The following is a 14,299-nucleotide window of genomic DNA, read 5'->3' as shown; positions in this document are numbered from 1 at the left end:
ATTCCTCCATTTCAAATAACGTTTTTGAATTTTTCAGAAGAAGATGTGGGGACCTAGTGGTGGTTGAAAAAACTAATTTTCTGAAAATCGTATAATCTGTTTTGAGTTAAATTATGGATTTTCCTCAAGAATCGGCCACATCAATTCAATATTTCCACTATTGGATGACATGAAATTATCAAAAATATCTGCTATTCACAAACTACCCTGTAAAATGTCCATACATAAGATCAAACGAAAGTCTTGTAGTCAGAGATGCGTAGGTACAGGACCGGAATCCCTAAAAAAATTATGAAACTTCTCGGAACAAGCAGGTCGATGGCTTTTCCAAGCAAAAACAACAGGGTCATGCGATATGCCGAATGAAAGCAAGCTTATTTCTCAATTCGTAGAACCTCTGCCCAATTATGGATGTACTTACGAAAACCACAAACTAACAGAAGATTGATGTGGCAACGTAACAGTTCCTAATTGTATTGTCGGCGGTTGAAAAAAAACTTTTTGAGCCATCAGTCGTGCTCAACCAACCGGTCTCTGAAAATTGGCAAGGGGAGCAGTTGAGAAGGGCTAAATCAAGTGTGTGAAATTGTTTTTCTGGCCCTGGGATAGACCCAAACAAAAATGAAATATTTGGAAGGATATAGACCGCATGAAGTAAACATTGTTGAGAAAAAGAGTTTTGAACTTGCTGCAAGAAATATTGGTAATTTGACTAACGATTCATTTAGGGAAAAAAGTTTCATAGGAAATGCTTCCTTTTAGTTTGTCAAAACCATCAACATTAGAATATTTTGAAGACTGTATGAAAAATAATCTTCGTATGAAACTTTCGGAGTGTTATGGAATTTCCTAGCGATCGTTTGCTAGTCAGGTGAACTAGACATTTCGAAATTACCCACATCATCAACCCTTTAATGGGACAATAATAATACTTCGACTTCTGCTAGCGTGTGAAATCCACAACCGCAAAGAATCTATGATAAACATATCGTCCGCTTATATGATGAAAACAAAATGATGTGGTACGACCTCGGACTGAAGTACATCGATTCGGACAACGTACGGCCTTGAAGTAGCCTTGCCATGGCCCTGAGGGACGGAAGGGGCAGGTGGATGAGGTTCGCATCTTTCATTCTCCCTCCTTTCATTTCGCTACCGTTCCTGGCAAAAAGCTTATTAGATGTTGATTGTTGATCAGAAGGGGGCGATGTACAACAGGCGTCATCACATTCTCGTGATGACATTCTGTTGTACATGGTATTCCAGTATCCTTAGGTTGAATTTCTATATTATCCCGGTTATTCGGAATAGATTCTCTGTAAACTCCACTTGGCTATGCGTTACTGTTTGAAGGGAATCTGGCTGAACAGGCAAAGATTTCCAGCTTAAGTTCCAATGCCCACCTTGAAACTCTAATGCTATATACAGGTGTATTTGAAGGTGAGGCTCGTTTTTTCATCACAAGGTAGAACTGGTCAAAATGAAGCGTTTCACCAAAAATCACCTATACAAAACTTTCAAAATGACAAACCTGGAGACAAAATTGGAAATAATTACTGAAATAGATCCTAATACGACCCTAGACCGTTTGTTAGCTGAATTATCACAAAACAGTGGAAAAAACTCATCTCCACGATTTTATGAAATGGCTCATTTCGATACCAACTGACAGAAGAGACTTAGGACACAAGTGTAAAAAGTAGAATAATACTTCAAAATCTCACATATAAAATTCGTCAAAATTTTTCACGAATTTTTCCACAATGGGTATCACAATCTTCTTGTTCGAACATTCCAACAATTGTCGTAAAAATGAAATGAAATGGGGAAACATCATAGCACTTTTTCAACATAACTAACATAGGCACTTTCAAGAAACTGCCTCGATTTTCTACATTTTTTTTCACCCCATATTGCACGATACAACAATTATGATTCTCTCAAAAGTGACCTGATGCATCTAATACGATGAACTTGGTACTGAACCATTCATTGTCCAGCCATATGTTTATGTTTTGTTTCGTTTTTGCGATACCGGAGTCACCTTCTTCAGTCCCGTACTATTCAATAAAATTTCGTCGAACTTCTAGCGGTTGTATCTCAGCCATAAATAAAATAATGTTGTTCAATGGAGATATTTTGAAATATCGAATATATCGTGTTCTAATGAATTCAGAGATCGAATTGACAAGTCTAATGAATTCTTCTCATTTCTCAACGAAGGATGGACGGACATACATAGAGTATGACTACATACAGGGAATTTGATGTTTCTAACCCTGTCGGTTGGTACCTTAAAACAAATAAAACAGTTTCGAAAAATGCTTCCCAACTTTGTCCTAGTTCCACCTATAAGATTTCTCAACGTTTGTATCAAATTTCCGTACCACCTAAAGATAATACTTAACTCAATTATGTGCTCAAGAATTAAGTTACATATTCATTGAGGTCATACATCGTCATTTTGTTTCCGCTTATTTGAACTATTTACTTTTGGTAATATTGTCCTGGATTCATCTCTCGGGTATGACTCAGCAACATTTCCTCCAATTATACAGAGTGTGTAGGTCCTCTGGATCATAGTTTTCAATATAATTATAATTACCTATAAATACAGATTTCGAAGTAGCGATACTTTCCAGAGATCGTTTAATAACACTTCTAATGCTCAAAAACCTTTTTTTTTGCATTTCGTAGATATGTCAAAATTCGATATCACTTTATTAGGGATTCGATAGGAGATCGACAATATAATTCAGGGTGTCCCCTAGCATTTAAGAGTTCCCTAAACGTTGGGAAAACGAAATCAAGCTAAGAGTCACTTAAATGGGCTTAGGTATCCCTTAAAATTTAGGGATCGTTGGTGAAAAGGGGCATTAGAATTTTACTCCATTTTATTTTCGCAGTATGTATTTGACTTCTACGAAACAAGAGTACCTAGGTAGGGTGAAGTTTCGAGATCTGCGCAAGTATTTTGTTAGGTATGTTGCGGACATTTGGTACGGCATTTACTGCATCCCTCCAAGCACCAAACGACTACCAAACAGCTGACAATTGCTTTTGAATTAATCATTTTGATAATGATGTCCAACAATCAGGATGCATTTTTCTATCTCATGTAAAACTCCCATATTCCACCTATCGATCTATCGATAATCGATGTGTTTAATAGGAACGCAAAATCTTGCACTCTTACTGAGACAGTTCAGCTCGTAAACAAGAACCAAATTTTACGGTACCTCCGTTTCACGGGCATGTGTGACAATGGCCTGAGTTAACAACCCGATCGCGTGTAACGTGCATAAAGCGCACCCGTAAATTCGTGTGAAGATTCCCCAGCACATCCCGTGTGAGATTGCCTTCGGAGCTGATAACGTTTGTGTGAATTGTGGCCACGACGATCATAGGTAACGATCCGACCGTTCTACGGCCAATCTACGGACACAACAGCCGGTGGTAACCTTGTGAAGGTTGCCGGCTAACAGAGAGGTGAACCAACTCTCTCGCCAACTAGATCGGAGTCAAAACACCGGGCAAGGTACCATCTCGGCCATCTGAGATGCGTCACGTCCTCATCTAGCCGGATCGATCATCTTGGATGCGTCTTTCGTAATAATAATGGCAATTTACGAGATTTGGACGATGAGAACAGTTCTACCGATTAGATATAGGATTCTGACTGTCGAATAGTTTATTTGATCACGAATTTCGAGATATTTCATCATGGAAAATTCCGTAAGTAATCGGTCGATAAGGAATGTTATCGCAAGGGTCCATAAAGATACTATTTCACTATTCACAGTTTTCAGATTCATATCCTTAATTTGATTGTTTTTCATTTCTCCAAATCCTTACAATATAATGACTCTGAAAAAGCAATGAAAGAAACTTAATATTATCCATTGAAAACGTACAGGTACAGTGAGTTCCAAGAAGACACACATATTGTGTCTACTTCAACTCGAAACTGTTTCGGAAATTGTTTTCTTCGAAAAGTTTTCCTCTCCGCACCCGTTGTTACATACGATGGGAATTTAAATTGAGGTTCATCACGACGAATTGTCAGGTATTTTTTTATCCGCATGATTACTTACGCGGTTGAAGCATCCCATGAAATACGGTCGTTAATGATGAACCCCAAGCGTAATTTAAAATCGGCTAAAATCGCGTAAAATGGGATGGCAGTAAAAACCATTTCCGTTAACACTAATTGATGCGAAAATTAAGTTGAGTTATTGAGTGGAAAATACCATGTACGGGGTGATAAAAATTGGTTATACCTTTTTCAACCCAACGAGATAGAGGAAAATGGACGGCACATTACGGTCGTTTTTTTTCGAGAAACTAATAATGCCATCAACTGCATTTCTTCTTTTGTTTTCGAGTTATAGGTCGAAATTAAGCACCTTAAGCACAGCACTGTTAATTTGAACCCAACAGTGAATGGTGGCACGTACCCGTGTAGACTAGAAAATTCCTTCTCTAGCCCGGGATCGAACTCAGTACCTCAGTACCTACTCAGTAATACCGAGCCGACGCTTCTATCCACCAAGCTACGGACGCTATATAGATAAGGGGATATATCAGAATGTAATAATAAATAATTTTGTTTCATTCTGACAGCCCTAGAACCCCACCTCCCACGATCAACACTATTTCATAGTTGTGAAGGCTTTTATATTCCCTATCGAACACCCCCAAATGGAGTCATCCTTGTTGCCAGAATTAAAAACGAAACTGCTAAGTTATCCCCGACGAGTTTATCAGCAAATTTTTTTTTCGAAATTTCAAGAGTTGAATATTATTAAAATTTTCTGTTTTCTGAATAATTCAGAAAGTTGTTGACTTTGTCACAACTGGAAATATCTGGAGAGACTTATTTTAGCCTGCTTGTTTCATTTTCAAGGCGCTGCTGCCAAGTTCTTCCTAATGAATTCACTTAGACTAAGGTCGAAAGCTTTGTGGTCTGAAGGTTCAATAAAACGTGAGGTGAACCAACAGAGATATATGATTATGAAGTAGCCTTATAGGCCACTGCAGACTCAAGGCACACTTGCATACACAAACTTGGCATCTTCAACGAAACCCCCTGTAGGCTTCTCCTGGAGGAGGACGAGGCCATTGATCATAACCTATATGACTGCACAGCGCAAACAGTATCAGGCTCGGTCATATAAACACTTCTGACCATCTGAGACTCTCCTGAAGTTCTTTATGGGTTTTTCTATACCTCAGATAGCTTCCCGACTAATAAAGGCCTTCTTGCACCTTTTCTGGCAAGTATGAGCTCCATATTTACTTTGAATCATTGAAAAGATTTTGTATTTCTTGGTGTCTTGCTTATCTTCTTACCTATGAAAAGGATGTGTTGACTTATTCTAGGTTATTCTGTTATCAGGCATGCTAGAATACGTTCCGTAAATACCCAGGAGGATGCAATAGCGTTTTGCAACAGGAGTACTATTCTGTTCTCATGGATCAGACGGCCATCGCAAGCTCGTCACGAATTTGAATAAATAAATCCACACGCTATGTGAATGTTTTTACGTAATTATTGTGCACGGTGTCTTCTTCTTCTTCGACTCGTTGTCCATGCCGGTATGCGATTGGGATAAGTTGCGGTACCGTCGGAATCCCACGGTTAATTGTTGGCATGACGCCCCTGAAGAAGCCTGTCTTCTCTCGCAGAAGACATGACGTCGGCTCTGACTGAGCTACGAGAGGATCTTACTGTAGGAAATTCTTGATTGCTGCGATACTCTGATTGTGTGTGTGTGATTCTCCACGATATTTTCAACTCTTGGATCGAGGATTTAGGTGAATAGTGTATTGGATTTATTGAAAAGGCGATTTTATACCTCAAGGGGGCAGCTTCAAAAACATATCCAAAATTGGGAACAATCGATTCACGAGATCGATTCACATAATTTGCTCTTTCTCAAAGAAAAAGTGAAGTAGAGATCTGAAACTTTCAGGATTGCATTACATCATTGCAGCAAATCTTATCTATATCGTTCAAATATCTTCCAAGGGCTAAATCACCATGCTTACACCCCTTACTTTCTTTCACCTTACTTCTAGCTCTGTCTTTCGATTTGAGTTGTACTGAAAAAAACCGGAAACTAGTCACATCATTTGGGAGAAAAATAATAACTTAGAAATACCACAATAGGGAATACTCCTTCTGATAAAAATTATGTATTTTTTATGAAATATCTTTGAAACGTTACATTTTGAAATATCCATTTTAACCGTTTAACAAAAAAAATTATTTCAAGTACTTAACAATGAAAAATAAAAATGGGTATTTAAAATTTAAAGCGTTTCGTTTCTATTGCACAAGTTCGCAACATCGACTGAAATATGCATTGATAATAAAGGACAACAAATACACTATCTTGATGAGGTAGATAAAGATGAATGTCTATGAAGTCTGCGACGAACGAGGAAGGTCGTAAAATTTCATGGGATTTTTATGGCCGGTTGCTGTTGAGGCTAGCCAGTGGAAACGCGCTTTATGATGGCTGTGAATCAGCAGCTGTTATTTTATAAACAAGCCATTGTTCTTTTTATTTTCTAGTAGGCGCTGTTGCCAAATCGTAAACTAGTAACGAAGCGATTTGAATTTTGAAACCTCATATTTGAAGAATGATTTTGAATAGTTTCAGCGGTGCATTTGAAAAATTAATGAATGAAACTCATAATTATTCAGTTTAAACTTGCATATGCTGTGATAACCCGAATTGAGGAGAATTCCCCATTATTATTATTTTATTATTCACTGCTATTCCTCTTTGCCAGCAGTTATGCACCGCATAAACCAAGACAAACTTCCTTTCAACAATGTATCGAAAATGTAGAACGCTGCCAATGTTTTCACAAGGCCTCCGCCATATTCGACTTTGTCTCATAATAAATACGAACTAATGCACATCCTATTTGCACAATTAGCGGAATTACGACTTGTTAGAATTCTCACCGAGCAAATAAAATTCCTGTTTAACAAGAAATCGTCGCGGATCGGCTTTCTGCGGAGACATTCCCACAGGATACTTTTTATCGGCTCGTATTTGAGCTTCGGCCTGTCGTTGGCGGAAACCGCTGTCTTGTTCACTTTCATGTATTTTGACGTGGATGAAATATAAATCCATGTGGTGATATGTGTTGGGCTATTTGACATGCAACTTAACCGGAAGATCGGATGATGGACAGCCTTGAGAGACGGGAGAGCCTCTTCAGAACTGACTGAAGAAGATGCATCCAGAAACAGATTTACACTCAGAATCTTATCATTTACAGTATTTATATGTGAATGTTTTTGACAAACACGGTTAAATATAAGAATTCCTTTACTGCTTTGATCCAAATTAGGTTCTTCAACACCTGATTTCAGTTAAATCAGTTAAATTATCGGAAATATTTATGAATGTCTAGAAGTAGAATAGATCCAGATTGTTCAGAGAGGTTACATTGCACTGTGATTTTCAAGGTCTATTTTGCTCTCTATTAGAGCTAAGCCATCTTGCTCTCCAGTTCCAGAGTACTAGTCGCTAGTATGTGAGTTGATTTCAAGGGTTTTATTTTCTGGCCCTATAGGTACAGAGCATTTTTTGAATGGCCTTGCAATGGCTAGGTGTTCCTTCTACAGGTGATCTGTCTTCTTAGGTTTCTGCTAGATTCTGCTAGGTGCTTCCAGGGCTGTAAGAAAACGAGTGAAGAGGTGTATTTTGGTTTAGATTCTTTTTGAATCTCATCAAACTTTGGAATTTTTGGAATGATCCAGCCCTGGAAGAGAAACAGTCTGTTAGTCAATCTTGACAAGCCATAACTAATCCTTTCGACAGAGAAGTGGACACCCAAGATCTACCACTCCTGCACGAGATCGGTTTTTGACTGTGTATTCCCGTAGAGAGTCTTTGAGCTCCTCTGGTATTTTGGTTTCGATTGAAACAGTTCGTAGAAGACTTTGAGACGTTAATCTACATTCATTCTCGAAGTCTTTTGAGAAGGATCCCACTTACTCAAAATAATATGTGACTTTGATTGGAATGGGCCAATTGCACGTAAATAGGAACGACCAACGAGGGTCTGTATTGTTCACAGATTTATATAAGTAAGTCTGCGACAATGTTAGACCTTTGCTATTGGGTCCCAATTCTTATTTTTGGTTGATAATACGCCACCCGATAGTGCAATAATAGTCGATGAAGCTTTGGTAATTCATGGTGTTCCTCTTTTGGCCCTGCCGCCTCGTTTGCCAGACCTCAATCCCATTGAACACCCTTGGGCTCAGCTACAAAGAACCTTGGATTCGCATCCACATACACTTCAAGCTTTTATCGCAACTCTGGATAGAAATTGATCAAGGCTACCTCACCAATTTGATATTCTTTGTATCGAGAGCAGTTAGCTCTACTCATCATATTTGTTACTTCTCTTGTTGATCTGCCGAGCTCTAGAATGCATTCACTGTCTAGTTAATACCCCTTCTTGCTCTGGCTCCTATTTATTCGAAAATTTTTCATTTGCCGATCACAGAATTCAGCCATCGCATTGGGATCCTGCAAAAAAAATTATTTTCATTCGAGAGATATTAAGAAAAATAGCTTCATTCAATATTGTGCAACAAATAATTGCCGGCTTCTAACTGCATATTCATTTGCATTTCTCTACACCATTTCCAGTTTAAATTCAGAAATGATCAATTGAAATTCAGTTTGTTTTTTTTTCAGAAAATTGTATTTCAGATTAGTCAACTTAATTTCAGAAACCATTAATTGTAAATCAGAAACCATTATTTGTTATTCAGAAAGTACGAAAATTATTCATTACATATACATTTGATAGCTCAGTACAGGCTGATTGGTTATAAATGCCCCTCCCTTCTCTTCAACTTTTTGTGCCACCTTGTAAAAATTAATATTTCTACAAAATTTCTTTCCACATATATAGGGTGTTGCAAAAAGTCTGAACGCGATCCTATTACCTTATTTCAAATGGCTCCTGAAAATTCTTAATTTTTTTCATCGTCAGCATTATCTGTTAACGCATATTTGATTCAATTGATTTATTTCTGAATTATAATTTATATTTGCTGAATTACAATTGATATTTTCTGAAATAAATTTGACTAACCTGAAATCTGAAAGTGACGTTTTGTGAATTTCAATTGATTCTTTCTGAATTACAACTGGAAATAGTGTACTAGATGTGAAAAATATATTGAATGAAAAAATGCGTCGTCAATTTACAAACTTTGCATCATATTTTGTATAAAACAGATATCTCTTCCTGAGAGTGGGGCTTAATCAGCGCCGCAACCCATGAAGTCGCTTACGAAATAATGTTCCCCTGCGATATTAACTTTTTCCATGGGCATTACGAAGTTATTAACGGTAACGATGGGAAAAACGCCAATAATTGCGTTCGTTCAACCTCGAGCACCGAATCTGGACTCGCTCGAATATTAAGGATGCACCTCTGAGCGTACCTGCATATTAAAACAAACTCTGCGTCGGCCTTCCTATGTCACGTGGTTCTTACTGAAGAACTTCCGCACAAAAAGTTGTCGGAAGTTCTGGGAACCGAACGCAGCCCTGAAAATGATATCGTTCATGTCGTTGTCGCTGTAATTAGAGACTTTCCAGGAAGTGTCGGTCGATGTCGATGCTAGTTTTTTCAGGAGGAGGCTGGATTGAATCGAGACTGGTTGTTGTTGTTGTTGCTAATTAATTAATTGATTACCGAATTTCGGTTGCTATGTGCCTTGCGACCAAATCCTACCTAACGACATTCTGCAGAAATGCAGTTGCAAGATCGAATGTCTCAACTGCCTAATTGAATTTGGTCCATACGAATCATTATTGGGATAAGTTGTAGAGAGAAGGCGAGAACCAAATACTAACCTTTCGTTTACACCTAAGTTTGAACACGTTGGCAAATCCATCCGAACGCTTTCCAACGGTTCGTTGGCGTTTGATTTGAGTTTTATAGAGACACAGTACTTCAAGCGGATGTTTTTTTGGTGTGAACAAGATTGGAATGTTTTCTGTCATAGATAATCATTTGTTGGAGTCTAAATAATCACCCAACTCCATCAAAATTAAGGGAGGTCTGGAATTTTTTGTTTAAAACCCCTTTCGCTTTATGTTAAAGTCATCAAGTTTGGGCAAAGTTATCGACTTTTTTATTTTGTACTTTGTTTTGATTATTTTCTACAATTATTGTTAAAGAGGGGTCTACACCGTTATAGTGGTCATTTCAAAAAGAGAAAATGAATATCTTACGTCAAAAGCCACTAATTTATATAGGGTTTTTCATTATCATTCAATTAAATCAGTTCGTCACCTCGGAAAGTCAGAAATTTTTTAATTCTTCAAACGGAAAAAAAATTTCCTTGAAGATCAAATCATTCATGTCATCAACTTTACGAAGTGCAATTATCTCTTCTATGAATTTCCACATGAAGAAATTTCTCCAAAAGTCTCACCATTGGCTACAATTCGTATCCTGGTGGAATTGAAGAAAGACATGCCATCTTTTCGAACTATTGAAATATTCGCAATTTCTATTACTACTTTCGTCTAAAAGATGGCAGCACTTTACGAACGTCTTTTTTCAATTTCAGGAGGTTTCGAATTGTAGCCAATGACGAGACTTTTCGAGATACTTTTTGATGTGAAAACTCATTGAAACAAGCATTTCACCTCGGAAAGTATGAATAACATGCATGAACATTATTTGTTCTTCAACGAAAAAATTTTCCAATTTTTTTCCCTTTGACAAAAAATTTTTTTCTGACTTTCCGAGATGACCAACTGATAGAATTGCATTATAATGAGATCCCCCTATGAATTAGTGTTTTCTGGAGTATGATATACCTTATCGCTTTTTGAACTGACCACTTAAACGGTGTAGACTCCTCTTAATTTCTTATTGTGATATGCCGAAAAATGGAAAAATAAAACTTAATGTCATTTATGAAGTAATTTGCTTGACTTTTCAACAAACTGTGTGGTTATTTTGTGTGGGGATACTCTGAATATTATTTTATTTTATTATGTTCAAAGTTCAAAATTTTACGATTGAATTTTAAAATGAAAATGCAGGCACATTGAAAAGTCCTGATGCTAAATAATATAGGGGTTGATTTTTTACCCCCTTGCAATGACATTTCTCCGTAAAAAAATAGAAAACTGTAATTCATTATTTATTTGTTGTACCCTACTTTTCCGAATACTCTTTTCGCAAAGATGTTGAAAAATGGATTATTTTGAACTAACTTCAAAGGGCTGTAATTTGGATGGAAAGGGATGATTTGAAAACCCCCCTAAATTTTGCCTATGAAATCACCCATCTCAACTAATGTTGAAAATGTTTACGTGTTCCATAATTTTCCAAAAAAATCTCTTCAAATATTTTGTTATTCATGAGCTTGTTTTTCCTTTTTTCTTTATAATTGTAGGTACATCTATTTTGATTCTTTATTGGAAGTTCATGTAGGTTTCATATTATTAATTCTTTATTTGAGCCGGTCAGAGGAAAAGTGGTATAAGTCACAAATTCCGATTTTTGAGTTATACCGATATTTGGGTACCAAAGGCATTGATAGGTATGGAAAATTTTGTTAAGAGGAAAAACATAACTCTGTCAAAACGACGATTTGACTCATACCACTCATAAGAAGAATAATATGCAACCTTTGGTACCCAAATATCGGTATAACTCAAAAATTGGAATTTGGGACTTATACCACTTTTCCTCTGACCGGCTCATTTATTTTCTGTAAACACGACTAGAATTTTGGAGAAGGCCAGGCTTTATAATCTGGGTTCAGTAGGCTCAAATAGTTGTTTTATTATATTCTTCTATTGCCACACCAAAAGAGGCATATGCACATAACAATGTTCAGCATTTTGCACTTATGGTAAAAATGCATGAAATGGACAATTCTTATTCGAGGTGAATAATGAATATATTTTTTTTTGATATGTGCAACATCATGATGGCGTGAAAGAAACATGCAAGCAATAAAATTTCCCGCGACGTCCCGACTGAGATCTCCAGTTTCATTTTTATCACTTTTACCGGAGAAAGACATCACTCTCGATTTTTGCGCGTCAGAGGCGTCACGCAACGAACGAGACCGGTTGCACGTCATCGTCGGGCGTAAACGCCTAGGAGGAGCCCTGGATTTCAATTTTCTAACGATAATCGACACTCGCGTGTACGCGGGCCGCGGCAAAAAAGGTCCGCCGAGATGCGGAGAGAGAGGACGACCCGCGGGGCCGACGGCGATACTCCCGATGGCAAATTGAGCGCGGTAATGAGGCTCGCGGCCGCGTCCATGCGGACGGACGGGTCGGTTGGCGCCAGACGCGAACTAAGAATGCGTGCCACGGATAATTGTACCGTGGTGGAAGTACACACACAACGCGATGGCATTCCGCAATTTTATCTGCCGCATTTCTGGGAATTAATTCGTCCGCTGTCGTATGTCGTTCGCGTATACGCGGGGCGATTGATAAAAACCATATTTCCAGAGGAAAAATGGATTTTCTGCTCGTCATATGAGGCGGATGATAGTGGACGTCTAGCTGTGATTGCGACAATGCAACAGATAACACAAATAACGTGTCTGCTTCTGCCATGTTCGGCTGTTTGAAACACCATTTAAAACATATAAATTTTTGCAAAAACCTATCCGACACCAGCGGGTGCATCCTTCTTATATGGATACACCCGTTAAACTCTTTTGTACAACTTGCTATTTAAGAAAGTCGAGAAGTAAACTGGCAGCAACACTGGAGATTTATAAGCCCCAGAAAGATTTCATTACTAATTCATTTCCCAAGAGCTTCTTGAATCAGTTTATCTGTATCTCTCGCTTTGTTTTTAGGATTTCTTTTCACCACATCCCACAAATTCTTACGACCAAGTAGGATCTTATGAAATGTAAAAATTGGATCTAGTTTTGGTGATTTCAACATTAAGCTGATTGAGCTTCTTTTTTTTTTGGTGAATCTCTGGCCTGATGGTTTTCTTTACTGAGTACTTTTTGTCGCTTGAAGAAATTGTCCTTGAGGTCTGGACGGATAACTATATACACACGAAGTACTGCCAAGTAGGATCTTCAAGACAGACAGACTTGGGTGTAGTCGTTAGAGTATCTCGGCTTCTTTGATGTGTTCTGAGTTTGATGTGCCAACTCTTAAGGCTCCCAGAGATTTTGCTGATCATATAAAGTTATATAAACTGCCCTGATTTGCTTAGAGTTTATATTCCTGTTCCTGCAACATTCACGATCTGATCTTTTTCATATTGGTTTTACCGAATACAATTACATAAGAAACTAGCCCCTCCATAGGATGTACGAAATGCAAATGTGGGTTGGGTTGTTGGTCTGGTTTTCATGTACCACTTGGTCGTATAAGAAAAGATGTTGCTACTGTTTTGGTGGGATGGAGATAAGCTCTGCAACCTTCTTACTTGTTCTGATTTATTGAAAGGATTATGGGGAGTCCGGGAGAGTTGACCCCTTTTCACTCTGAAGCCACTTGAGTTGTGTCTTCAAATGGTTGCAACTCATTTTTTTGCATGAAGATAGATAATAGTAGAGTGATGGTGGGATGAATATATTGAGTACAGCAATTCTTTTCTTACTAACCGAAAATTGGCTCATGTCTCCCTTACCTATGGGAGAGTTGAACAGGGGGCGAGAGAGACTTGACCATAAGTTTGTTTATCAGGAAAAATATTGAAGGAAAATTTCCACTAACCAGCGATTGTCTATGACAAGGTTTTCATCATCAGATGTATCAGCGTATGAAAAACATATTTTCAATTTCAGAGTCACTCTCACTTATTTCCGAGATGTTTTTCACTTTTTTGAACCTTTGTATATTTATTTCTATAACTCAATTATCATTTTTTGAAGCAAACTATTATCCAAGCTCAGTGCGACCACTGATTATGTCTTCCAACCATAGCATGGGTCAAGTCTCCTCCAGTGCGGGAAACTTGGACACTGATTATGTCTTCCAACCATAGAATAGGTCAAGTCTCCCGCACTTCCTCTCAGTCTTTTCAACAGATGTTTTCTTGAAACTCTTATTAAAAAGGCTTATAGTTTGTAAAACAATATTAATCAATCAAGGCAATAAAACTAAATGAAACCAAGCACCTATTAAATTTTTCAGACAGTGTAACAAAAAATTATTCAATTCCTCACTCCCTAACAACAAAATCACGTTCAACCCTCTCACTCCCGAACTGTTCTGATGGTGGCCAAAATGGAGCA

The 14,299-nt window shown here is 37.8% G+C and overlaps 1 protein-coding gene across 1 annotated transcript in view; it reads left to right on the top strand.

Moving 5' to 3' along the window:
* Positions 1-14,299, top strand: part of LOC123314318 (telomerase-binding protein EST1A) — a 74,802-nt gene that overhangs the window by 44,190 nt on the left and 16,313 nt on the right. The window lies entirely within an intron of this gene.

This window comes from Coccinella septempunctata, chromosome 5 (assembly GCF_907165205.1).
Source record: "Coccinella septempunctata chromosome 5, icCocSept1.1, whole genome shotgun sequence".
Taxonomy (NCBI): Eukaryota; Metazoa; Arthropoda; class Insecta; order Coleoptera; family Coccinellidae; genus Coccinella; species Coccinella septempunctata.
This window is presented reverse-complemented; position numbering and strand designations above follow the sequence as displayed.